Consider the following 26,300-nt stretch of genomic DNA (forward strand, 5'->3'; position numbering starts at 1 on the left):
CTCCCTGCCCAGGGAGATCAGAACGGCTCCCTCCTTGATGGCCTTCTGCCGGCAGGTGAAGACCTACCTGTTCACACAGGCATTTAGGGATTTACTATAAGAACAGGCTGGGATGTTCGATGTTGGACCAGTTTAAAAATTCTTTTCAATGTACTTTTTATTTTATTGTACTATTTTTATTTTTATTTTTAAATACTGTGAAGCTGCTCTGAGTCCCAGTCCTGGGAAAAGAGCGGGATACAAATAAATAAATAAATAAATAAATAAAGCTGTTGGGCAATCTCCATGGCAATAAAATTTGCATGTAGCTAGTGGAGCCTTCTCTGGCAGATGTATTAATATAGTCTAGCTTCCTGCTAAAGTGTGTTCTTTTAATACCCAAGAAAGGAAAGTCATGGGCCTGAATCTGCAGGATCTAAGCAGAGGAGTGCAGGACAGGATCCACAGGGTCGCCACGAGTGGGGGCCGAAGTGAGGGCAGTTAACAACAGCAAACTGGACTTGTGAACCATTAAAAAATGATATAAACAGCCAATATTAATCACTCTCTACTTCTTTTTCTCTGCTATCCCATAGTAGTGTGTATGTGAGTACCATACTGTAAACTAAGAAAAAGGAACTGGGATGTGCTCATCTTCCTCATCTTCTGTTTAGATCGGAGTCAACAATAATTTGCATTATATGAAAGATGCACAGAAGGCAGACAGAAATTGAAATTGCGACTGGCAGTTATGAAATATCAATTCTATCTCTCTAGATCTGAGCAAGGCAATGGCAGGAGCCTGAAACCTTAATGCACAGTAATCATCTGAGTATTTACTAATACCCCTTTGAAAAGAAATTGTGATATAGTTCATTTTTAATTGTCTTATCATACAGTTTTCAAGGAAGAATACATTCCAAAGTGTTCTACTATTGCCTCCTTTTGCACAGTATTAACATCTAGTGTTAGTAGTATTAATAGCTAGCTGAAGTGCCACTGCCCATTGTGTCTGGAAGATCGTCTGCCACCATTACTGTGGCTGCCCAGAAGCTTCACTTCTGGACCACCATCACTGAGGAACTTCCTGACATTAAGGGTTGTTCGACAGTGGAAAAAACCATTTTTGAGATTAAACTGGATCAGTTCAAGTCGGTGAGTATTGATGATGTGGACAAGATCCTTGGAAAAGTGAAGAAGACAACATGCCCCTTCGACCCCTGTCCATCATGGCTGTCTGTACAGGGGGGTGATGCCTTGATGGCATTTCTCAAAAATGTCATCAATGCATCCCTTAGGGAAGGCTATGTTCCAACATGTTTAAAGGAAGCGGTCATTAAGCCGCTCTTGAAAAAGCCTTCCCTGGACCTCCTAGATTTGAAAAACTGTAGGCCTGTATCACATCTGCCATTTTTGAGCAAGGTGATCGAACGAGCCGTCGCCCTTCAACTCCATGTGATCTTGGATGAAACTGATTATCTAGATCTATTTCAAACCATCTTTAGGACAGGATATGGGGTGGAGACTGCCATGGTTTCTCTGGCTGATGATCTTCGTCTAGGCATCGACAGAGGAAGCATGACTCTGTTGGTGCTTTTAGACCTGTCAATGGCATTTGGCACAATAGATCATGACATTCTCTTGGAACGCCTGAGAGTTAGGAATTAGAGGCACTGCATTACAGTGGTTCCGTTCCTTCTTCTCAGGCAGATTCCAGAGGGTGATGTTTGGGGACTGTTACTCCTCAAAAACGCAGCTTAATTGTGGTGTCCCTCAGTGCGCCATCCTGTCCTCGATGCTATTTAATATTTATATGAAGCCACCGGGAGAAATCATCCGTAAACATGGGGCAAGGTGTTATTATTATGCTGATGACACCCAAATATATTTCTTCATGTCTCGGTCAGCAGCCATGACGACAGATGGCATTTCTCCCCTCAATCAATGCTTGAAACGGTAATGGACTGGATGAGGAAAAACCCACTCAAGCTGAATCCGGAAAAAATGGAGGGACCCCCAAACCAGGTATTGGGTTGCAACTTCCAGCCGTGGACGGGGTCACACTCTCCTTTAAGGACTGTGTTTGCAGTCTAGGGGTGCTCCTCAAACCTGATATCATGATTCACATGATAAACCAGGTGAATGCAACAGTCAAGAGCGCCTGTTATCAGCTCCAGCTGATACGCCAGCTGCGCCCTTTCCTGGAAGTAAGGGGCCTAGAAACTGTAGTGCATGCACTGGTAACCTCATGACTCGATCTCTGCAATGCACTCTACATAGGGCTACCCTTGTGCCTAGTCCAGAAACTACAGTTAGTACAAAACATGGCAGCCAGGTAGATCACTGGTAAAACTAGAAGTGATCATATTACACCTATTCTAAAAGCTCTTCACTGGCTGCCTATTGGTTTCTGGGCGAAATACAAGGTGTCGGTGATTACCTTTAAAGCCCTACATGGCTTGGGTCCAACTGATATAAGGGATTGCCTACTTTCGTACAATCTGCCCTGCACCCTCAGGTCCTCTGGGAGGAATTTATTGCAACCTATAAAAACCAGACTAATGGCAACCTCCCAGAGGATGTTCTCCATTGCCACTCCCAGACTATGGAAGGCCTTGCCGGAGGGGATCCGTCAAATAACCAGCCTAGATAGCTTCAAAAAAGCTGTCAAGATGGAAATCAAGCATGAACCATCCCTAGAAACCAAATTGACAAAATTGATACTATTGTATTTTGGACATATCAGGAGATGACCATAAGATGACACTGGGAAAGACAATAACATTGGGAAAAGTGGAAGGCAATATGAAAAAAGAAAGACCACCTAGCAAATGAATTGACTTAATAATGGAAGTTAGGGCTGTGAGTTTGCACATCCTGAGTAGAGACGTTGATTCCCGGGACTCTATGATATCTCTCATTCATAGGGCCACCATAGGTCAAAGCTGACTTGATGACAATAACAACCATAGTGTAGTATGACTTTCCTAGAAGGACATTTATTCCAGTGATAGGCATAGTGCAGGCCTGGACTTTGCCCCATTCAAAAAATCAACTGCCTCTTCTGGAACTGGCAAGAATAGTAATTTAATAAGTTGCAAGGCTGTATGTATTGCTTAACTTGTGTGTGTTCTGTGCCTCCTAGTCATTTCCAACTTATGGGGATTCTAAGTCAAACCCTGGTGGCGCAGTGGTTAAATGCCTGTACTGCAGCCATTCACTCAAGACCACAAGGTTGCGAGTTCAAGACCAGAAAAAGGGCCCAAGCTCGACTCAGGCTTGCATCCTTCCGAGGTTGCTAAAATGAGTACCCAGACTGTTGGGGGCAAATTAGCTTACTTGCTAATTAGCTTACTTGCTGTTCACCGCTATGATCTTTGGAACAGTGGTATATAAATAAAACAAATTATTATTATTATTATTATTATTATTATTATTATTATTATCATAGGGTTTTCTTGGCAAGATTTGCTCAGTGGAGGTTTGCCATTGCCTTCCTCTCAGGCTGACAGCATGTGACGTGTCCATTTTGAAAAGGAGGAGTGGATATCCATCTCATTTGGGGGAAGGGTACATTTTAAAGTCCATGCAGCCCCCAAAGGGGTCCCAGGGAGGAAAACTGTCAGGCTTCAAAACTCACTGGTTAACTCTGGGCAAGTCACGTGTTCTCAGCCCCCCAAAACCCATGATAGGGGATCTTAGGGTCTCCTTAAGTCAGAAATGACTTAAAGGCACACAACAAATAGGCTATATTTCAGAGGAAGGAACTGGCAAAACCACCTCTTACAATTCTTTGCCTATAAAATTCATAGGGTTGCCATAAGTCGACAGGCAACATGGAGGCATATACACACACATATCTTCAGTTACAACAACCTAGCCAGGGGTCTTCAAGAGATGCTTCCAATCAGAGCAGGTAGTCCTGAACTCAGTGGAGAATCAACTACAAAAATAGATATAACTTGAAATGATACATACCTTGACATATAAGATCTCTCATCAGTGTTGACAGCACCTGCTAGAGGTCTTCCCAAATTCCCTCTAAGGGACTGCAAAACAAACAAAAAATTGCAGTTTAAGTACTTCTAAACATTTTTAAAAGGTTTTATAAGATTTTTCAGACAATAAACAAATCAAGTTCTAGTTTTACAGATGTTGACTCTTGATTCTCATTTGAACATCTCTGAAGACACTTTTCTTTCTCTCCTTATTGAATCCCAAGTCCCTTTCTCATCAATTCAGGCTATTTGGAACTCAAAAGTGAATCTAAAACATAGATATTGGCATTGTGTGACTTATTAAACTCAGTGAGAGAAAATATTTGGCATAAGATTCAATGGAAGAGTATCATTATATAATTTGATTAAAAATGACTGACTTTTAAACATAAGCTACCATCAGAATATTTGCATACTTAACATCCCTGACCCAAACAAAAGCTTTCCTTTATTTTCTCAAAGTACATCACACTTCTCTTGGTCATGGAGCAAAATAATGGCATGAACACTTTCAACATTTTGATGATATCCACAGAGCCTATCTCCTCCCAGTGCACATTCTTACATTAGATTATGTTAACTGCTGAACAAGCCAACATTGTCTTTAAAGCACCATGCTGTACTCAATGACTAATACTGGAAAACAATAAAATGTTTGCATGAGCTGTTTGATGAGTTTCATATTAATTTGCTAAGAATTCAAGCCTTTTTGTTTTATCCAGTGCTGCTTCATGAGGATAAACAAGGGCCATACAAAATGACTTTCCATCACCTCTTAGCCATTTTAAGAAAAAAAAACAACACAATTCAATACTAGCTTTGAAAAGCCAACACTATTCTGAAGAAATGTGACTGGAATGTATAACAGCTCAGTGCATCTTCCAATGCTCGAAAAGCTGAAGTATGCCCAGATGCCTTTACATGGAGCATGCTGTTGACACAAAGAACATAATACTCAGTTATTTCTGTTACAGGTAAAAGGTTTCTGACCTGTGAGGCATGCAACAGTAGCAGTGAAGTTTGTCAAGTACTCTCTCATGGATTAAACCTTTTTCAATAGGCTAAACTGACCCTGAGGAACTAGATTGTAGCAACAAAAATTTAGTACAGATCTTACATGAAATTGTAAAGTCATTGGCATAAATGCACCTTCACAGAAAACTGCCACCTGTTCATGTCAAGACTAAGCATGAATGCATGTGGCCCCGTGAGCAAGGTAATATACTGTGATCAAGAAATTAATCCAGGAAGTACAGTTGCCCCTCCTTTTTCATGGGGGTTCTGTTCCAGACCCCCTTGCAAAAATAGAGTTTTGCTTATATTCAAGCACTATTGGTTTGAATATAGGCGCGGGCATACACACTCCATTCATTCTCCCTCCATTCGTCCCTCATGCATAAGTGAAGGGCACAAGTCCGAAGACCATGAAAACAGAGGGAGGACTGTAGTGTATACTGCAACTAGCATCTCCTTCTGGAGCAAAGAAAGCAACTTTGTTCACTGTTACAGAAGCCAGTACTGGTAGGCATGTTGATTCTGTAGAGTTCCTAGAATTCTTGACTGTTAGCCAAGCTGACCAGGGCTTCTAGGAGCTGAAGTCCAAAACACTTGGATGACCAAAGGCTGGACTGGACCACTTCGGGTATAGATGGGAAGCATGTACCCACTCCTCCAGAGCTGATGGACTGCAATTTCAAGAATTCTACACCACTGGCTACACTGGCTATGGTTGATGGGAGTTGCAATCCAACCACATTTGGAGGGCTGCATGATTCCCACTCCTGACTGAGGAAAAGATGGCAAATATACACAGCCCCCTCCCATGTAGAGGGTGCTACATATAACTGCTTTCTTTCCAAAAATCCTTTAGGGCAAGGAAAGACAATGCTGGGCAGTTATTACCTCTCACAATTTCTTCCTCTTGTTACATCTTTTCTTTTCCAGACATTCTTCAGCTGCTGTCTCAGCATATATACCTACAAAGACAACTAAGACTGGCTGCTCAATCTTAGTTAGTTAGCTATCTAGACAATTAGCTGAAATGTTCTGTTTTAAATGCAACAAATGCTACTGCATAGAGACACAAGGGGCTAATAACGTTTTAGCATTCTTAGTCCACAGGGTCACTGAAACGCAATCACTGAAGCATGAGTATGCATATGACCAAAAGGAAGGGTGGCCTACCTATATGAATATCCCTCCATATCATGTCAACTGAGAACAACAACGGCAAAAACATCTTGACAAAATGCAAGCCTGTGACTAATACTGACCCGAAACACACTGCAGAAATAATCCAGTTTGAAACCGCTTTAACTGCCCTGACTCAATGCTAGGGGATTCTGGGAACTGTAGTTTTGTGAGACATTTTGCCTTCCTGTCAGTGAGCTCTGGTGCCACAATAAACTACAATTCTCAGGATTCCCTAGCACTGAGCCAAGACAGTTAAAGTGGTCTCAAACTGGATTATTTCTGCAGTGTGTTTTGGACCACTGTCATTTTTTCCTATATGATTTTTAATACCTTTGCCTGATGAAGAAGCCTGTGGAGCTTCAGCAGCTTGCAACTTGCATTTCGTGCATTTTAGTTGGCCCAATAAGGTATGAGTGTTTTATATACTGATGTTGTCGAAAAGAAGAGGCTAGATAAAGTGGAAGACGACATACAAGATGGATAGATTCAATAAGAGAAGCCATGAATACTTCTAGGAATCTGCAAGACCTAAGCAGGGTGGATGAGCATAGGGTGAATTGGAGGTCTCTCATACATAGGGTCACCATAGATTGAAGTCAACTGGAAAGCAATAAACAACAACAAGTTTTGGGGAAAGTTCATCCGGAGAGGGCTTCACTCTCAAGAAGCTACAAACCAAGTGACTTTTGCCTTCAGCAAGGGCTAGAGACCACGCTCTAGAATATGTTCTAAGGAATACATAATTCCCTTTCCAGTCTTCTGGAATTCAACAAAGTGCTTCAAAAATATACCAACGTCATCCTCAGGTTTCCTGCTGCAGTAACTATACATACAGTTCCCACTATATTGTATGTAGTTGTCCTGTACTATTGTGAAGTACTACCAGTACTTGGATTGCTAACAGACACTAGATCTAGATCTTGTTGAAATTATATTTTTGGATTATAATTCCCAGAATTTCCAAACCAATATGGCCAGTGGCCATGATGGCTAGGAGATACTTTAGTCCAAAAAAGTTATTTGCTCCCAGAGGAAGCTCTGATAAGGTCCCTGTTTTGAAATCTTGTAATTTATGTCAGTGCTACTCAAAGTGGTGGTTCATGGTCTCATACCAATTCCTCAGCTATCTATTGCCACTCCGTGAAGAGTTTCCAGGGAAGAATTTATGTCAATGGGCCTAAATCTGGTGCTGGTCCCTGGCATCCTGGGGAAAAAATGGTCAGTTCCACATACTACTTTAAGCAGCACTGATATACATACATACATACATATGAATAAATAAAACAACTGGGATTAAGGGAAGGACAAGAAGGAATGGAGTTGAAAATACTGATGCCTGGATAATAATAAACCAGACAGTTAGTATTGAGATTTCCACACATACTCCTGTCCTTTAGGAGAGCGAGGTCACCTTTGCCTGCCTTCAGTAAAACAAGAAAGCATGGCCTTGGTGAGTTCACCTTGTGAGTAATTCCAGCTGGGCATGCCAATTTAACATAACAGATTATTCACACCAATCGGGTAGATAGTAGATAGTGTTTTTACCAGCAAATGCTTAACACAGAGATAAAACAATTGTATTTCACAGAACTAGAGGGCCTCTCACTTACCTAAATATGAAATCTGGAGATCTCTATTGCTTAGTGAGTAAGGGGGAGGAAAAGACTGTCAGCAGAATACAATGCATGCCCCAAAAGACTAATAAACTCCATCTAGCTTTCTTGTTGCTAAAACAGTCCTCACTTCTACTCTTTAAACCATTAAGCACCCAGTCTATTCTGTGCAAAGTTTGAAAAAATGACTTTTTCTTTAACCAAACCTCTCTGAACCTCCATCCAATGTGGGCCCTGTAACTCTCTAAAGCTCTGGTCTTGTGCTTATGGACTGTAACTACTAATATATAGGGGGGAAAGGAATTGATATTTAGTAATCAAAATACATGTTCTCATCAGGATTTTTCTTGGTATGCCTTCTATGCCTGTGTTGAAACAAAACTAAATTCCTTCCCTAAGTATGCACAAATATAGGCCAAGAACTACACATAAGCATCTTTCCATGTACGTACTTTTCATAGGCTGACTGCCAGTGGCCTGGCATTGGGCTTATGCCTGAGTCCCACTGAAATAAACAGAGGCTGGGAAACAGCAGTGTTTTAAGTTGTACATGTCTCAGCTAGAACACGATGTGCCACTGCATTCAAACTCGAAATGTGGCATAGACTACAAATCTGGGGTGCATCTAATACTTATTTTCAAACAATTGGAGAAGGGAAGAGGATACTAGTACCGAAGCATCCCAAGGATTCTAAGTTTCATATTCTTCACAAGTTTATGGGAATACAAGCACAGCTGTGCTGACAAGACTGCAGTAGAACAAACAAGAGGCAGCAAGAGGCAGTAAGCAAACAAGAGGCAGTATTTTTGGCACTGATCCACAGAATGATTGTCCTCCAGGCACGATGAGGAACTCACTGCTGGCTAGAACCAGAGCACCATCCTTACTCTCAGTCCAGAAATAAAATATCCATGAAGCCTAGACACTTACATCTACTTTAAAGCAAAGATGGTCATGTAATCCTTTTATGGTACATATCTGACCCAACACAGAACCGTAAAAGAACAGTAAAATTGTACAGTAATTCATATGAAAATGATGTACATTATGGTTTCTGCCAATTAAACTATCTTCATAGTATTAAGACCAGACTATTATCATAGAATCATAGAGTTGGAAGAGACCGCAAGGGCCATGCAGGAAATTCAAATCAAAGCATCCCCGACAGGTGGCCATCCAGCCTCTGTTTAAAGACTTCTAAGGAAGGAGACTCTACTACACTCCAAGGGAGTGTGTTCCACTGTCGGACGGCCCTTACCGTCAGGAAATTCTTCCTAATGCTGAGATGGAATCTCTTTTGCTGTAGCTTCCATCCATTGTTCCGGGTCCTTGTCTCAGGAGCAGCAGAAAACAAGCTTGCTCCCTCCTCAATATGATGTCCCTTCAAATATTTAAACAGTGCTATCATATCACCTCTTAACCTTCTCTTCTCCAGGCTAAACATCCCCAGCTCCCTTAATCGTTCCTGATAGAGCATGGCTTCCAGACCCTTCACCATTTTAGTCGCTCTCCTTTGGACATGCTCCAGTTTCTCCACATCCTTTTTAAATTGTGGTGCCCAGAACTGGACACAATATTCCAGGTGGGGCCTGACCAGCGCAGAATATAGTAGCACTATTATTTCCCTTGATCTAGACACTATACTTTTATTGATTCAGCCTAAAATTGCATTGGCCTTTTTAGCTGCTGCGTCGCACTGTTGACTCATGTTCAACTTGTGGTCTACTTGGACTCCCAGATCCCTTTCACACGTAGTTTCATTCAGCCAGCTGTCGCCCATCCTATATCTGTGCATTTCATTTTTCTGCCCTAAGTGCAGTACCTTACATTTCTCCATGTTGAATTTCATTTTGTTAGCTTTGGCCAAGCTTTCTAGTCTATTCAGGTCATTTTGAATTAGCTACTCCTCCTAATTTGGTGTCATCTGCAAATTTGATGAGTGCCCCTAATTTTGTCATTCAAGTCAGTGATAGAGATGTTGAATAGCACTGGGCCATAAATGGAAAAGCCATAAATGGAAGATCCTGAGTTCCATCCATGACATCTCAGATTTAATAGATTCCTAGCAGTAGTTATTTCCTTTCCATGTTGCTTCCACATGTCTTTACTCAACAATTCCATCCTGAGTTTCCACATTATGCATTTTTAATGCTTCTCAACATACACATTTAAGTACCTATTTAAAAGTGAGTTTTCTATCAAAATATGTATATCCCGGTCACACGATTTCTAATTATGTATTTTGAACAGCACTTAAATATTTAAATTGTATTATTTACATAGTATTTAAATTAATTAAAATAGCATTTTAACTTGTTTTCATTGGATTTAAACTGTTCAAACTGTTAAACTTCAGGTGTTCCAGATCTGGTGGTTTGAAAGCATGGATTGTATATTTATGGGGTGATTAGTAAAACATCTCTCCCTTAATAACAAAATTAACTCCATTGTGAAGTTTAGCAGAAGAGGTGTGAAATTTTAGCTTGCACATTAATACACTGGTCTTTTACCATTGCATCTAGTTTGTTCCCACATGCTGAAGTATCATTTGCTCCCAAGGGTTTCATATTAACAAGGCCAGCGTGACTGGTTTGAAGCTCAAGTTGTGCGCAATGGAACTTCAAGAATTCCCACGGCCAAAAGGGAACAGAAACAGTTTTCACTGACAGATTTCCCCTGCTTACAGCAATTTCCCCCTAAAAAATCTGCTCCAAAGGGTTGGAGGGCAACCTGGAACAGTGCAAAAGGTGCCTCCACAGCTGCAAGAGAAGAGATTATCTGTGATAATCACCCTCCCTGCTGCTCTCCAGAAGAAGCAACTAGCTAGCGGAGTGGGATCTGGATCACTTATAAAAGCAGAAGCCCTTCATACATTCAATCTTATATCGCCACATGAATACTGAAGGCAATCTAATGAAACATTCCTGGCATACATATTTAAAGGTGGAACCATCACCCTAGGAATGCATTCCACCACCTCATCTAATCTTATTAGGTAGTAAAAACACCAATTTTGAAGCAATATTCCAGCAACACCAAGAAAAGGCAGTGTTTCATTGTTTGTACAGAAGTTTTGCACAAGATAGTTACACTGTCACTTCCTTGCCCATTTTAACAAATCCAGAATGACAAAAATAAATTTAGAATACTGGGCGATTAATAATTTTGAAAGAGATAGCCCTGTCATTCTGTCACGACATAAAAAGCCTGCAAGGGAAGGGAAAAGAGACGGAATCTAGTAGTTCCTCTTAAGACTAAATGATTTAAGTAGGAACTTTTAAACCACTTCTATGTCCGTACTTGTACTATGCATGGAATAAGAAGGAAGAGACGAAGATGCAGAATCTTTTTCCTTTCAGCATCAGCCTTTCCCTTGAGAACACATCCAAATGACAAGCAGCAAAAGCATCAGTTTCCTACATGTATTTTAAGGAAGGAAACGGCAACTGTATTGTCTTCCTATGCATCACTGCAAGATTAATGCCTAAAATGGATTGCTTACATTTCTCCTGCTATTCAGTTATTCTTGGCTCAAAATGGAGAACATACTCTTCTTCTTCTTCTTTTACTGTTCTGGTGCTTAAATTTTAATCTGTAATTTGACAGTTTCTTTTCTTTATACATCCTATATTTCTAGTGCAGTATTTTCACTCCAGCAAATATTTAACTATTTCTTTAGCCTGCTCTCAGTTTTCAGAAGCACACATTGTTTTTGTTGTACCAGCTTCTTCAAATATTCCACAATTCTTTTACCATCGAGGCCCAAGTTAGCAATTAAATATCTGTATTTATTATATTAAATGGTTACTCTGCAAAATGTTTACATAAAAGTCAATAAAATAAAATAAAAAGAACACTCTCTTTGAGTTTCCCATGTTGAGGTTATGGTTTCATGGTAGATGTCTATACATGGGAGAGCTATGTGCCTGCAAGTCAACACCAACTGTGCTTCACCACACTGTCTTCTCTTTGGGAATTGCAGGTATATTTTTGCTCGGCTGCCCATGGGAATATGGGAATATAACCCTCCACAGTAGACGTCTCTCAAAGATAATATCAGAATTCACCAAAGACAAAACATAGCTTTAAAAAAACCTCAAGGTTCATCTCTCTATAATCTCACAACAAGCAGATCAATAGTTCATGGGTAAACAGAGATTGAAATAGTCTGTCTGCCCATCAGACTATCCGCTATTTAATGCTGCCTGCCTCTCTGTAGCTAACACTAACTTTCAGCTTCCCTGCCCCTTTTCCATCTCAGTTGCTGCCACTTGATGGGAGAAGGAAGTAAAGTATAATTTCAAGTATTTTCCTTATTTTTTTCCGTATAAGGGACAAAGCAGATGAATTTGATGTTTTTGTTGCATCTCTATATCTGTCCCAACATGTGAATGTTGGGAAATGCATCCACTAACTGCTGGAGAAATGCGCTGGCTATTAAAGTCACTGAAAAGTCACACTTAATGGGAGAGTATTATGCCACAACAATATATCCAAACAAACCTAGCTAAAACCACTTCCCCAAAGACCGTTCGCTGCATTATTTTATTCAGCTTCCAGAGAGAAAATGTAGGTACAAGACAATACTGCTCAGTACTGCTATCTCCTCACATTGGCTACCTATTAAGGTTCTGAACGGGCTGGAAAGTTAAGGCAAAGACAAGTATCTTGTAATAGATGTGCAGATGGTCATTATTTTTTAAGTCACAGTAACGGTTCTGAGCCTATGCTGACTACAATTTTATTAATGCAGCAGCAGCTAATTTTTGACCCTTCACTTCCCAGAAGCCCCAGCCAACATGGCCAATGATAAGAAATTATGAATGATTTAGTTCAAAATACCTAGAAGGTGCAAGGTTCTCCACCACTGCATTATTTTGACTGTACAGAAGAACAAAGAACAAAATTCAATACCAATTTGCTATTAAAAATAACATTTAGCTAGCTAAACTTATTGTGTAATCTTTTGGCTTTATCCTGTGTGTGTTTCCTTCAGGGTGTGCATTGTGTATCTGCTACCTCAGAGTATGTCTACTTTTCTCAAAAGGTAGAAACAGTACAATCTGATACTTATTCAGAAGCAAGACCCATTGCATTCAATAGGTCTTACTCTCAACTAAGTGTCTGTAAGAATGCAACCTACTTTATTAAAATAAGGGAAGGAGAAACGATGCAATATGGTGTTCTACAGCAGACTACTTCAGGGGACACAGTGAATGAATGATTCAAACAACTTTGCTTGTAGTAATGGCAATACCATGAATGTCATCTGATAATTAATTTTTTTGTATCTTATGCCAAGCTGTGGCTGGCAAAATTACTGTTTGGGAAAGTATGTGGGATTAAAAAGAAAAAGTTGGCAGGTTTTCATCAACTCTGAATGACAAGATTCATTTTGTCTCAAACACAGTTTGAAGGATTAGAAAGCTATGTATGCAAGGTTTCAGATTTTTATTTTTTTAATTATTTTTATTTTATTTTAGTGTAAACAATGCTTCCAGTTTTGTGGGTGATAGTATGAAGCATAAGGAATCTCTATTTCTTCTTACCTCTTTAAGAACAGCAATACTGTAATAATAATAATAATAATAATAATAAAATGCTGAGTTACAAAACTGCTAAAATACTCCTTTAAATGAGTGAGTACTTGAAAACAATTCATATATAATTGTTTTATCAATTGAGTCTTACCAAAAACAGTTCTGTATTTAACTTGATCAAAATGAAAAGACATGCAAGTTTTAAGTGCAACACTTTGAGAAACTCAATAATTAATTAGCATTACACGAGTTTCAAGTCTGTCTTGTCCAACTGCAACAGGTTTCACTGTTATATATCTTCTAGGTTCATTGTTATATACTGTACCTTCATATCTATCCAACTACAAGCTCCTATGTAGATCCACTGAATCAATGGCTAGGTATTGACTTACCATCCAGCAGTTGATTTAGTGGGCATGCTCTACTTGGGACTAACAATTGACCACAAGTTGCCAAGTTGAGAGAAACCCCTTAGTGACAAAGCTATTGATTTTTTGGTTTTTGATCCTGTAATAGCAATTGTTATATGCCTTGAAGACAACACCAGTTATGGCATCCTTATCTCAGGGTTTTCTCTGCGAGATTTGTTTAGTGGATGTTTATCTTCCTCTCAACCTGAGAGAATATGATTTGCCTAAGGTCACACAGTTGGTTTCTATGGCTGAGCAGCAATCTGAACCCAGGTTTTCCAGAGGCCTAGTCCAACAGTGAAACTAGAACAGTGGGGAAGTAGGGTTCAAATCCCTGTTTGGCCATGGAGACTCACTGGGTGACCTGAAGCAAGTCACATGGACTTGGCCTCAGAGGAAGAAAAGGGCAATCAATCTGCTTCTGTGAGTTCAAATTCTGTTTGATATATGTGCAGTAGTGAGAGCTCTTTGTATTAATGTATGTAGTGTGGCATGAAGCCTTCCATTTTGAAGCCAAGCCCTCCCTCCAGTCCATCTGCCTTGGTCCAGGCCTCGGAGGTAGAGAGGAACTGCTGGACCTCTTACCCTTTCCCGCCACCACTCCTTCTTCTGTGTCATATCTTTTTAGATTGTAAGCCCGAGGGCAGGGAACTGTCTAACTAAAAAGATTGCATGTACAGCGCTGTGTAAATTTACAGCGCTTCATAAATAAAGGTTAATAATAATAATAATAATAATAATACTTCTACTAATGCATTGGAATTTGGGAATATGATTCAATTCAGGTATTCTTCCTTTGTAATTTCCTTGTACAAGGATAACAACTTTATCATATCTCCAGCATAATAGTCTTCAACTGGTTTTTGGGTATTGCTATTTCTAATATCAGATTTATGCCTGTTAATCTTTGTCTCAAGAAACACTAACTCAACTCAATATTCAGAACGTTTTTCACAAATGCAAAGAAAATTTTGTGTATGTCTGAGTCATAGAAAGCTCAAAGAAGTTCAGTTTGATCAGCAAGTGATGGCTATTCCCAAAGTAAGGGAAGTGTAGGGTTTCACTATCAGTAATGTCCACTGAATATATTAGGTTCCCAGCAACCCAATTCTTGTTAGATATGCAGATAAACTATGCATAAATTCAAAAAAACAAAACAAAGCAAAAAAACAGCAAAGTCAGTTAACATGCACACATGAAATCATGCTGTACTCCTTGCCAAACAAGAAAGAAAGAAAGAAAGAAAGAAAGAAAGCAAGAAAGAAAGACTCGGATCAGTCTATTTTATGCAACTATTCTGTTCTTTTAATTGGAAATCTTCTTGCAATTATCACACCAAAACCAATGATTCTTTCATTTTAACAACTCTAATTCTTGTTGCTCCGTTTATCTATTTCTCATATTTATAAGCTTCCCTTTAACCCAAACTACTTTGAGTGATTAATAAAGAAAGTAATGAACACTGAAATCATGTCATAAAACAATTTATCAAACAGAACAGACTGGGGGAAAGACAAGCATTCTCTTATGCATCAATGTTCCTAGAGACATAATACAGAAGGGGAAGATGCACAATTCTGTATATTGACTAATCACAAATTTTCTTTATTCTGTGGTTGTCCAAAGCATATAAGCCACCAGAACCTGTCTCATTTTAAAAGCTAAGTATGGTTAGCCTGGGTTAGTACTTGGACTGGAGATTGCCAATTCCAGGTTGTTGTTGCTGTTAACTGCTGTTAAGTTGGCAATGATTTATGGTGACCTCATGAAGGAAATACTTTCAACTTAGCCTATCATCATCAACAGCCCTGCTCAGGTCTTGCAGACTCAAGGCTGTGGCTTCCTTGATTGAGACTATCCATCTGGAATATGGTCTTCCTCTTTTCCTATTGCCTTCTACCTTACAAACATCATTGCCTTTTCTAGTCTCAGTTTAGTTATCTTGGCTTCTAGGGAGAGTTCAGGCTTGATTTGGTCTAAGATTTTTTTTTTTTTGGGGGGGGGGGTCTTTTTAGCAGTTCATGGGATCTGCAGAAGTCTCCCCTGGCACATTTTCTTCCTATCAGCTTTCTTCACTGTCTAGTTTTCACAACCATATATAGAAATATGATCTATGATGGCATGGGCAATCCTAACTTTAGTTTTTATTGATATATCTTTACACTTCAGGAGCTTGTCAAGTTCCATCACAGCTGCCCTTCCAAGCCCTCATCTTCTTCTGATTTTTGACATTTCTTGCAGTCTTGATTCTGATTAACAACTGAGCCAAGGTATGGAAAATCTTGAACCATTTCAGTGCCTTCATAATCTACTTTAAAGTGTAAACTATGGTGCTACTGCTGTTGTCTCTGACAGATCCTCTGCCAGCATCACTCCCCTCCCACACACACACACGCTACTGCTGCTGCTACCTAGCACATTTTGTTTGGCTTGTCAGCAAAAGCCTGCCTGATATGAGAGATCCTAACAGCAGCAGTACTCACATCAGCACAGTCTCTTGTCTCCCAGGAGCATGAAATGCTACCACCATAGCTGTCACTGTAGGCTATTCCTCTGAAATATAGCCTACAGAATCCCAAGTGTTGTAAGCTATATCCTTTGATCAAAATTTTGGAAAAGCGGGTTACAAATAAACTATATTATTATTATTATATTATATTTCAAAAGAAGGAACTAGCAGAACAACTTCCGCATATTCCTTGTCTAAGAAAACCCTAATTCATGGGATCACCATACGTTGACAGGAGACTTGAAGATGCACACACACAAATACACAAACAGTGGATATAAACGAGGAAGAAGTTCATGCATCCAACCTTGCAAACCACAGAGCTTTCCGCATTAAATAGTTTCTCATGGTTTGGCTCTTGTTTACACAAAAAGCTTCATATGTACCAGAGAATGGCATACAAGCCTGTAAATCATTCCTAACACTACTCTTCATAGGTGAGGCTGAACTTAGCAGTGAGACCTGAGCTGGAAAAGGAGGTGGTAAACAGATAGCTGTGACTCTAAGACTACTGGATGTGGTGAGCTAGCATGAAAGAAAACAGATCTCTTTTAGGTCTAGTCAGTCAGAGGCCAACTAGGGCTCTGAATATGGCACATAAGTGGCAGGTGGATATTATTCAGTAGGTCTGTGACACCCTGCTTCAGAACTTGCCAAAGCTAAGATCAACAATTGTACAGGTTATTTGAACACCAGGTACAGAAAAGAACTTCCACCTGTTAGCTTTAATTGTGTTTCCTTTTCAGTTCCCAGTCCGGTGTCATTCAAACCATGACATCATATACAACTACGTGTGTGTGTGTGTGTGTGTGTGTTTCTTTTTTTAAAAATCCTCTTGCGAAACCAGATTGGATCCCAATTATGGAAGAAAGGTAGGATACAAAATTAATTAAATTCACACAAAAGGGGAAAAAATGGAACATGACTTTACATTAAAAATAAAAATGTTTTTAAACATGGCAACATAAAAAAGCACTGCAAACAATACGAATGAGTGAATATATATATATATATATATAGCTGTAAGTGAATGAAAAGGGTAAGGTCACAAAGTATCCCATTCCAGCCCTGTACACTGGATATAAAGAAAGCTTGAAGAAGTTGTTTTCCATATTACAACTCCCAGTGGCCATGTTGGCTGGAGGATGTGGAAGTTATTGTCCAAAAAAAAAACCAACTTTTCCACATTCTGAACCTAAACACAGGGCTTAGGTGTTGAATAGATCTCTGAATATGGTATTTAAGTGGCAGGTGGATATTATTCAATTGGTCTGTGGCACACTACTTCAGGAATTGCCAAAGCTCAGATCCTTCTGATTTTCTTTTCAAGGTTATATATAAAAGGTTACCCAATCAACCAGGATAGTTCAAGGTTGAGTGGAAAGCCACTTCCATCATTAGTTTCAAAATATACCTAAGATATGGCAAAACAAGTACTATTGAAAAGTTAACCCTGGAACACAGTGATTATTAGGATGAGTCACCAAAGAGAACCATGGGAATACATTATCACCCCACTGCTTTAGTCAAACATGTTAGAAGATTCTCTTTGGTAAAACATCTCCTGTTAATAAAAGTAGCTATTTACTTTGAAAGTTTATGCCTCCCCAACTGAAAAGCTAAACAAAAAAATAGGAACAACTATAAAACTAGAAAATACAGTGGGCCTGCCACATTGGCAGGGTAGTGAGAATCCATGGAGCATCCACAGCTCACCACATCCTATATTATTAATGGTAGTGCATGCATGTGTATGCAGACACATTGCCACTCACTGAATAATATGGGGTTCAACTCTCCAAGTTTTTTTTCCTATCCACAGGGCAGGAGGGGGAACAAACCCCTGGGAATGAAAAGGGTCCAGTGTATATAAAATAGGAAGCAAATTAGTAAATTAAAGTCCTTTCTTAATCTCTGGCTATTAAATGTGCACTGAAAGGTTAATGTGAGAAGGAAAACAAACTTTGTGCTTGTAGATAAAGACAGAACACAGATAAGCAAGAAGTCAAGGGCCAAAGAGCCAATGTGGCGCAATGGTTTGTGTGCTGGATTAGGACACTGGGAGACCAAAGTTTGAATCCCCACTCGGCCAGTGGAAACCCAATGGGTGACTTTGGGCAACTTACCCTCTCTCACCTTCAGAGGAAGGCAATGGAAAGCCCCTCTGAAAAAAGCTTGCAAAGAAAACCTCCTAATAGGTTTGCCTTTGGGTCACTGTAAGTTAGAAAAAAGTTAAAGGCACACAACAAGAAGAACAAAAGGGGAAGAGGGAGAGAAGAAGAGAAGCTCTTCCACCTATCTCAAAGACCTATATAGCAGTTATGGCAAACCCATGGCACACGTAACCTCTCTGACTCGTGAAGCTATCTAGGAGGGCACGCAGCAAGGGAGGCCCAGGTCGGCGACCTGGAGGCAGCTGAGCCCTTCTTCTTCCTCCCTCTCCCACCTGGAGAATTCATTCTGGGAATTGGCGGTGTGCTCTGGCAGTCCAAGCATGACTGCAGCCAAAGCATGCCCCTAGGCAAGAAGCCTCCCACAGCTGGAAGGAAGAAGGGCTGGATGGACAGGTGCCTCATCCAATAAGGATGCAACTGATTGACCAATTCTGGAAAAGCCCTGCCCAGCAGCAGGCTATGGTGCTGCCTGGGAAGCAACACCACATGGAACTGACACAGCCATCATTAGGCTCCCTGCCCCACCTTGTGCAGCTACAATTCTGACAAATTTAGTGTTGTGAGGTGTAATGAGGCCATCCACACTGCAGAAATGATCCAGTTTGACACCACTTTAACTGCCATGACTACATGGCACGGGATTCTGGGAACTGTAGTGTTGTGAGGTAATATGAACATAGCTCTGCAAATATTTAAAGTGATACATGCATATGCATTATGAGGGTGGAAATGAAGAAGTCATGGTTAACACACAGAAATCCAAGTTGTTGCACGAGATTATTATTTATCTCAAATTTTATCTCAAATTACTGTACTTCTTTGCATTTTTTTGAATTCGCATAGTCACTATCTCATCTAAAGCCTTTTTGCCTACTCCAGACATGTAAGCTCAGCCAAAGGTAAACAGGCAATGGGGAGATACTAAGCTCAAGATAAATAGCTATATAATTGTTAGAACTGTTATCATCCATGAACTCAAAAATAGTTTCCTTCTTATGTAAAATTTAGGAATGTGGATTGAGAAGCACAATGATGCAATATACCTGGAAAAAAAAAACATTTTGATGCCAACAAAAGCCAGCAAGTTTGAAAAATTACAACCAGTTCAAATATTTGATAAGATACAGTCGTACCACTTCTATGTGACATGACCTGTAATTGTAAATTTCTTCTCCTACATGCACATGTCTCCAGAGAAAATATTAATGGGCAAAATGATAATTTTTGTATTGGTTGTCAGCTCCAACTAGAAATGACCCATTGAAACAATGAAACTTCTGTAACTGCTGATTTATCAAGTTCATCTTGCCTCAGTGGTCCACTCTAGTGGGGACTAAGAACTGGGCTTATGCCAGTGAGAATAATAAGGATGCTGGCAGCTTGCAATGTGAGATAGTTTATCTTTAATTCTAGTATGCTAAGTTTTCATGTGCAAATACTGTAGTTTTTGACAGTGGTGCAGTAGCAATGTGGGAAGGAGGTAGGTGAAGATGTCTTAGTGTCAAGGCAGGAAAGGAAAGTATAGGCCTGGGCTGTTGGCAAGGAGATGGCAGCAGGAGGAGGGTGAAGAGGACAGGATGCTACCACTGTCAGTCCAGCCCTGACAGAGTTGCTGCACAAATTTCCTTTAGTGTTATTTTTCTTCTCTTCCTTCTCCACAAGGGAAAGTGTATGACACTGAAGGAGATTTATTCAGCGGTGCTGTCATCCTAGGACTGTGGTGGTGAACATGCGGCACATGTGCCCTCTCTGGCACGCAAAGCCTTCTCCAAGGGTACGCAGTAGGGATGGGGGTGGGATGCCCGCACTTGGCCCAACTCCTTGTCACAGCTTGGTTTGCCTCAGGAGAACCAGGCCATGACAAGAAAGGGCGGGCAGGTGCGTGCGGCTGGCCCAGCTCCTTGCCATAGCCTGGGCCACAACTAGAAGGGGTGGTGTGTGTTCCTTTCAGCTGCAAGGCCCACACCTTGTGTGTGTTGGGATTCTGAGAACTAGTTTTGTCAGATGTAATGAGGCCATCCGTGGGGTTTTCTTGGCAAGATTTCTTTAGAGGAGATTTGCCAGACTGTGACTTGGCTGCGGTCTCCCAGCGGGTTTCATAGCCGAGCTATGGCCTCCAGAATCGCATGCTCAGACCACTGGTTCTCTTTGTTCTTGTTATTGTGTTGTGCCTTCTGTGCTTTATTATGCTTGTTGTTGTATGCCTCCATTTAATTTCCAACTTATGGCCCCAGAACACCCTCCCTCCCTTCCGAGTGCTGTTTCCTGGTGACCCTAAGGTGAAACTATCATGGGGCAAGCTTTGACAGAGGGGGATTTCCATTGCCATCCTCCAAGGCTGAGAGAGCATGACTTGTGTGTGTGGTGCCTTCAAGTCATTTCTGACTTATAGTGACCCTAAAGTGAAACTATCATGGAGTTCTCTTGGCAAGTTTTATCTGGAGGGGTTGTTATTGCTAGCCTGAGGCTGAGAGTATGTATCTTGGGTTCTTCCCCTGGAAGTCCCACCCCCCAGAAGGCAGAAGTCACCCTAGAAGTCATTCCTCCCTGGGTTCCGGGTGACACCTGGTATGGGAACGCCACTGAGTTTGGGCACTCAGTCTCTAAAAGGTTCACCATCACTGTCCTAGGAGATTCAGGGGAGAAGGCTTGTAGACCAGTAGTGGAGTTGCAATGACAGCCTGGGTGCAAGGCAGAGCTATTGTGATACCAAGGTGGGAAAGGGAGGTACAGGCATCTCTTCTCTGCATTGTTTGTTATTCAGTCAATGTTAATATAAAATTATAATATGAACACTATTTGTTTTGAAAATGAAACTTTTCTAAATAAATAAAGAAAGAAGAAGATAGAAATGATTTTTTTCAACAGCTATGGGGGCCGTGAGAAGGAGCTTTTCTTCTCTACCAGTACATGGTAGGCCTTTACCACTCACAGAGTGCTAAAAAGGGGAAAAAAGGCACAATGAAAACTATTTATATAAAAATAGCATTAATGGTGAAGTATTTCCACAGTGTGTAATTATAAAATGTTAAAATATGAATACACATAAATGTGCGAACAAAAATATTTCTATTCCTCACTATGTCAAGCAGGGGAAGGGGGTAACATGTACACGTAAAGGCGTAAAAGTGAGAATCACTGATTTACATCAGACTTCATACTTGCTCTTAAAAGTGGGATGTGGTGACTTAGTTAAGTTGCCAACTCTGATGACTGCAAGGTCGGCAGATCAGCAGTTCAACACCCAAGCACCACATGCTAAGTCCAAGTAGATAAATAGGTACCACTTTGGTGGGAAGGTAACAGTGTTCCGTGGAGTCGTGCTGGCCACATGACCACAGAGTCATCCCTCGACTTAGTAATGAAGATTAGCAAAGCACCCTACAATCAGACATGACTAGACAATCATGTCAAAGGAGAAACCTTTACCTACCTTTTTTCTCCTAAAAATCAGGAATTTTGTAATTGAGATGTGCATTCTGCTAAATATTCTCAGAAAGTGGGTTACATTTTCTAAAAATGCAAGCAAGACTCAAAAGAAAACAAATATTAAGAAGGAAGGTAACACTAAAGAGAAAATTTCAGCCCTGTATTCTGTTACCCATATAAGGAAGCAAGTTCCTCAGAATGAAAATTCTGTGGAGTACTAGGAAGGAAGCTAGATGGTGGCTTACTTTTCACTTAGTTCAATATCTTGTTCTGGGAACTCCCCTCCCAACACACATCATGAACAAGTTGAAAAAATCAAATCAGCAAGTTTTTAAGTCAGAAATAGTGAGTCATATGCACAAAGACCAAAAGAGAGAGGAGGCGGTAGGTCAGAAAATGGAATCAATGGTTCATACCAGAACTCCTACTTACTGAATGAACCTGACTATTAACTAGGTAAGAAAGCCCAAACAAAACATGAATATTGGCCAGGGTACTAAAGAATACTCCTCTTGGGCTCAATGGACATCCTCTATAACTTCACCTATATGTGTAGGAAAGCTGAACTTTTTCTGACATATGACTCACTCAAAACAATATGCAGGCTGCTAGTAAACATTTTTTTACAAACTGGCCCCTCGTGCAAGGAAACCCCTTCTTCCCCAACACATACTTTTCCAAACTTTTAGAGCTTTTGCTTCTTCCACACAGCTCTCATTTTGATTTCACTTGATGATGGTGATGGCAGTAATACTGTACTGTACATTAGAGTACAACTGTCCTCTTCAAAAACACAAGGGAAAGAAGTTTAATTCTTCAAAATTGTTCCAGAGCAAGAAGTGATTTCAATGTAAACTGGTGTGTATATATAATAATTTATACATTTCAAAATACAAATGGTGTGTATTTCAATATAGACCATTTAGAACATGCACATGTGTGTGTTTATTCATCCAAGCTCTAACCCTCCAAAAACCCATATTTCAATCTGTAGCTTTCAGAAACTTCTAGGTTTTAGATAACCAAGCTTGCAAAACTGAGAAACAGAGCCAGAGTCAGGAAATGTCAGGAAGTTAAAATGCGCACAGTGCTGGTTCATACAAAAGACAACAACAGGCTGTGACTGCAGGCAGGAAAAGCAGGAAGAGCAGTGGAGCTTGTGATGCAGAAGGCACAGAGAGGAAGATGAAGCAGGATGTTAGTATCAAAGGACACATCAAAAGTAGAACTGGATGGACAATCTCTCTCTCTCTGACACACACATACAAACAAAAGGAAATTATACATGGTTGTACTTCAACAACCAATAAGGGAAAAATAAATGGAGTAATGTAAGAATCATGGGCAATAGAGTACTTCTTGACCTTCACAACACTGATAGATTGTAGTTCCTATAAAGTAGGGGTGGGAGACTTGCAGCCTTCCAGACACTGATGACCTCCTACTCCCATTAGCTTCTGCTACAACGGCCAATAGTTACCATCACTATGGAGGGCCATGGACTCCCTACCCTGATAAACAATTTTCTCAATACTGGGGGGGGGGGGGGGGACACCTCAAGATACTCATTTAAATATTCACATTTTCCAATCTAAAAGAATGAAAAAAAGAAGGGAAAAAAGTGGTGGGGGGGGGGTGTCATAGGCCAGGGGGAGAACTTTGGCAATGCTGATATTTTGGAGTTTGATTCCCAGAAATCCAAGCCAGAAATCGTGATGGGACTTTGGACATTCAGAGGGCCAAAATTCTCTATTCCTTACATAGGAGATGGAATCGAGTTGTGACATGAAGCTTTGTTTTTGCTGAAGAGCTATGCTGCAGCTACTGTAGCAGTCTAAGATTCAACAGCAATTTTTCATAGGTTATGTTTCTATACAGAGGTCAAACAAAAGAGGCAAGAGACTCTGTCCCAGCTGGCCTGAAAAGCTATGATCTGATGGTGGTCTCTGGGTATCAATGTTTGTTTTCTCCTGCCACCACTTCTAGGTTTCCAAGGAATGTTATTACTGGATGGTTTATTAACACATCAGCTTTAATAATAGTAACTTAGGAACAATCTTTTCAGAATGGCCCATTCTGTTTTCAACTATATAAATGAATGCAGAGAAACATTGTGTAACATTCTGCAATTTACCCAGCTGTGGTGAAAAAATTATCCCACAGGAATCCAATCAAGTTTGTCCCAATCAATTTCTTTTATTATCCCCAACCCCACCCCCATTAAAGATGAACACATTAAAATCAGTTCTAGATTTAAATGTAAAACAAAAGCATGCTGTAACATGTTCATACATATTAGGTTAACAGAGAGATCAGTAAACAGACAAACATATAGAGAAGCCAGCACAAACAAAATTTGCTTATTAATGGAATCTTTATTAAGATTTCATTTTTCATAATGGTTTGCCTACAAATTTTACAACACTGGAGGGGACATGGGTTCCAATGGACATGAGTGTCTACATCAGTAATGGGAAACTTTTTCCATCCCAATAAAGGACATGATTTAAAATGTACAGGGTGGGTTGAAGCACAGATATAGAGCCAGATGTAATTCTTACCAAATTAGCTGCTTCCCCACTAAGTATTCAAAGCTCAATTCCAGGCATGCAGGCTCAAATGTAAGCCCCAGTGTGGAACTTTCCAAATTTAAGAAAACAGATCAGCAATACAGAGTATTAGAAGTATAAAAGTCTTATGAAATCATCTACTATCCAATTTCACATCAGAGGTAAGCTTGACGATCAAATGGGAAGCTCTTACAGTTTACATCAGAGGTTCCCTATTCTTGGCTTTCACACTGGCTTCATGAAAACAAATTAATGGCTTCAACAGTGGTATAGAGCAGTCCTACTCAAAGGACTCATGGGTTGGTGCTGATCTGCAGAGAGTTTCCAGGAAAGAAGGAGTTGCTGTCAATGGGACCAAACATGGTACTGTACTTCTCCCTCACATTCAATAGCCTGAGTAGCAATGGTTTAGAGAATCAGCTTGAGCATATTTATTGAAATATTATGAACACACATTATATCTTCAGGAATACTTTATTTTCACCAGTGACTATAACTGAGCTGAGCATACAAACCTAAGTTTTTTATTAAGTTAGTTAATTAGTCTGGTCTAGTCGAGTTTGGGCAATTGGTAGCAGCTCTCCTAGGTCTCCAGGAAGATTCTTTCCTAGACCTATATGAGATCCTTTTCAAGTTAAGATGTCATGGATTTAATCTAGGAACTTCTACAAGTAAGTCTCTCCTCCATTGGATCATGGTTTCTCCCTTAGTCCTGAGGGAGAGAGCAATACATAACATATACACTGTACAAATGGGAACCCCAAACACTGGAACCAAATCCAGTGTTCAAAATGCGGCAGCCAGACTGGACACTGAAACACCTGGATCAGACCACATAACACCAGTGTTAAAATCCCTTCATTGGTTACCGATTAGCTTCCGGGCACAATACAAAGTGTTGTTTATTACCTTTAAAGCCCTTTGTGGCTTGGGCCCGAGTTACTACAGGGAACGCCTCTCCTTACACAATCCGCCCCGCACTCTCAAAACATCTGGAATGAATCTATTGGAGTACTCAAAAACCAGGCTAACAGCAGCTTCTTACAGAACATTCACCGCCACAGCCCCCAGATTGTGGAACAGCTTGCCGGAGTTGATCAGCCTTATCACCACCTTAGATGCCTTCAAGAAGGCACTAAAGACGGATCTCTTCCAGCGGGCTTACACACCTGATCTTTTATAAGAGATCTTAAATACTCCGCTTCTGATCTGATTGTATGAATGTTAATGTGAATGTTAGTTGATGATCCGTTATTTTAGTGAATTAATAGTAATGTCATTGTTTTATTGATTGTATTTTACATGGAATTGTTTTATTGCTGTAATCCCACCTCAATCCACAGGGAGAGGTGGGAAATATAAATTATTATTATTATTATTATTATTATTATTATTATTATTATTATTTCCAACCTTCCTGGATTCCCAATCCATTTTTTCTGGTGTTCCCTAAATAGCCTTGATTCCTTCTCCACAACACCCTCATTTAGGACACAAGGTAGCTTACAAAGGCTGAAACAATACAAATTTAAAAACTAATAATCAAAAAGTTAAAACACAATTAAACAAATCACCACAGCAAAATATCTTTAGATCTTTAAAATGGATAAAATCAGTTTTAAAAAATTGCAGTATAACACTTCCTCCTCCTCCATAAAAAGACTCCCTGCAATCAATTAATCTCAAAATGCCTGTTTGAATAAAAAGGAATTTTTTGCTAGTGGAAGGAGAATGGGGCCAAGAAGCTGCCTAACTTCCCATGAAAGGGAATTCCAAAGGCTGGGAGCAGTCATCAAGAAGGCTTCCTCCTGTGTCCTCACTACATAGGCCTCTGACAGTGATCAGTCCATGAAAAAGCCCTCCTCCAAGAATGAGGATCCTGGC

The 26,300-nt window shown here is 40.2% G+C and overlaps 1 protein-coding gene across 1 annotated transcript in view; it reads right to left on the minus strand.

Annotated features, from left to right (window-relative positions):
* RAP1A (RAP1A, member of RAS oncogene family) overlaps positions 1 to 26,300 on the minus strand; it is a 134,202-nt gene that overhangs the window by 52,012 nt on the left and 55,890 nt on the right. The window contains exon 2 of the mRNA XM_089514413.1: positions 3,958 to 4,028. The gene's annotated coding sequence lies outside the window, so the exon portion shown is untranslated. The remainder of the gene's footprint in view (positions 1 to 3,957; positions 4,029 to 26,300) is intronic.

Source organism: Sceloporus occidentalis, unplaced genomic scaffold (genome assembly GCF_023333645.1).
Source record: "Sceloporus occidentalis isolate IW3139 unplaced genomic scaffold, rSceOcc1.0.p SCAF_3, whole genome shotgun sequence".
Classification (NCBI taxonomy): Eukaryota; Metazoa; Chordata; class Lepidosauria; order Squamata; family Phrynosomatidae; genus Sceloporus; species Sceloporus occidentalis.